The sequence below is a fragment of the Trichechus manatus genome, unplaced genomic scaffold (assembly GCF_000243295.1).
Source record: "Trichechus manatus latirostris isolate Lorelei unplaced genomic scaffold, TriManLat1.0 scaffold00125, whole genome shotgun sequence".
NCBI classification, from domain to species: domain Eukaryota; kingdom Metazoa; phylum Chordata; class Mammalia; order Sirenia; family Trichechidae; genus Trichechus; species Trichechus manatus.
In genome coordinates this window covers 7,190,145-7,192,382 of record NW_004444061.1, presented here as the reverse complement: position 1 = coordinate 7,192,382, position 2,238 = coordinate 7,190,145, and positions in this window count along the sequence as shown.

The window sequence follows — 2,238 nt, the reverse complement described above, 5'->3', positions numbered from 1 at the left end:
ATCAACAGAGGGGGCTGAGACTGAATTTAAATAATTTAAGCCTACATCAAAAATCAAAAAAAAAAAGAGGAAAGAAATCTCCCATCATTAAAAGGATGTAGTCCTTTCTATACATAGAGCCCCTTAATCCATTAATAATACTTGATCAATTTTCTCAACTATTGGTTTAATTAAACTGTCTTCATACTATTTTTTTTTGTTTTTCCAACTCATTCTAATGTATTTTTACTACTTTTCATTTCATCTCAAACTGAAAGATTTGTAATAATTTGACTATAATTAGATGATAAGTGCAACTATAATCACTAAAGTGTTTCTTTTAAAAGACAATAAAAGAGGTTAAAAAATTAAGAAGTCAAAATAGAACTTCTTCTGTTTCTAGAATGTAAATTACTGTCATCCCATTGATCATGCCAATAAAAGAAATCAAGTAAAGTAATGTGGTCTAAGATAGAGGCTTTGTAACTTTAGGGAGAATGTTTTATTTAAAACTACCACAAAGCTACAAAAAAGGACCAGACTTACTGGTCTGACAGAGACTGGAGAAAACCCAAGAGTATGGCCCCCAGACACCCTTTTAACTCAGTACTGAGGTCACTCCTGAGATTCACCCTTCAGCCACAGATTAGATACGCCCATTAAACAAAACAAGACTAAATGGGCACACCAATCCAGGGGCAAGGACGAGAAGGCAGGAGGGGACAGGAAAGCTGATAGTGGGGATCCCAAGGTCAAGAAGGGAGAGTGTTGACACGTGTGGTTGGCAACCAATGTCACAAAACAATATGTGTACTAATTGTTCCATGAGAAACTAATTTGTTCTGTAAACCTTCATCTTAAGCACAATAAAAAAATAAAGAAATAAAGCTGTCACAAAGCATCAAATAAGAATATCTAAAAGTATTTCATAAAAACTAAAAGTAAAAACTCCTAAAAAACTGAAAAAGTTGGGCACAATTATTTAATGTTTGTCTATAATTGAATTTAGTCTTTTGTTGGGTAGAAATTTAAGAAACACATCTAAATATGTACCATATATAAAGTTTATATTAATTAATACATAAATGCATTTTGTATTGTTCTCTAAGCCTATAACACTTTATAATGATATTTGTCTAGTAATAAACTTAAATAACTAAAGTAACTAAGTAACTAAAAGTTGGAAAAATAATGTAACATACAGATAAAGGAAGGTTATATTTTATAATATTTAAGGGTGATACAGAAAGCCAGCGCTGATGAAAACATGTTGAAATTATATACAGAAAGGACCCACTTACACAAAGGGCAGACTTTGGTTCCGCTGCAGCCAGAACATAGATGTAAAATCAAGAAGCAAACAAAGGAGGTAAGGATAATGGATACCATAGAGCCCATGCTGAATGCCCACCCTGAGTATTGAAGATTATGGTCGCTTATACTTCGTAAGAAAGGTTAGAACCACCCTCAGGCACATTGCTTAGGGGTCTGCGTAAACATACATCTGTATCAAGTATAACTTCAGGAATATATCAAAATAAGCCTTATTTTATTTTTAGGATCAGCTCTTATATTTTTAGGATAATCCTGGTAATATTCCTTATTCTATCGAACATAAATATCTAATGGGCATAAAAAATAATGAGTATAGAAAAAGAACGATAAGAAATGTAGCAACTTGGGACATTCATAGGAAATCAGTCTACCTAGTCCAGAGATTGATTATACATTGCTGCCATTTCAGAAGATATTGATTCTGGAAGTTTGTGAAATGAATAAAATATATATTAGAATTTCCCTTCAATGATAATGATAATGTAACTAGCTAAATCCATATTGCTTTATTATTCTTTGGGTTATCTACACTAGAGTTTTCCCAACTTGCAAGCAATCACACACTGATATTCCATCAATCCATTACAGTAGCACCTAAGATATTAATCACCTGGGAATGCCTGGGGTGGCCGATGGGCTCTAACTTCACACAGCTTTGTCTGCTCACCCCAGGACACTGTTCAAATGTTATAATTATCTCTTTGTGCCAGAACTGGTCTAAGCAATACTCATCAAACTTAAACAAACTGATTTTGTAAAAGACACAATTTAAAGTTAATATTGGGAGTCTAGAGTTTGCTTTTGTTTTTCATTTTCCTAAAGAAAATTTACTTTATTCCTGACTTTTACCTTAACTGGCCATAATTTCATTAGTTTAATTAGTTTTTGACTTTCAAGAAAATAAGTAGGTTACCTTTTTTTTTT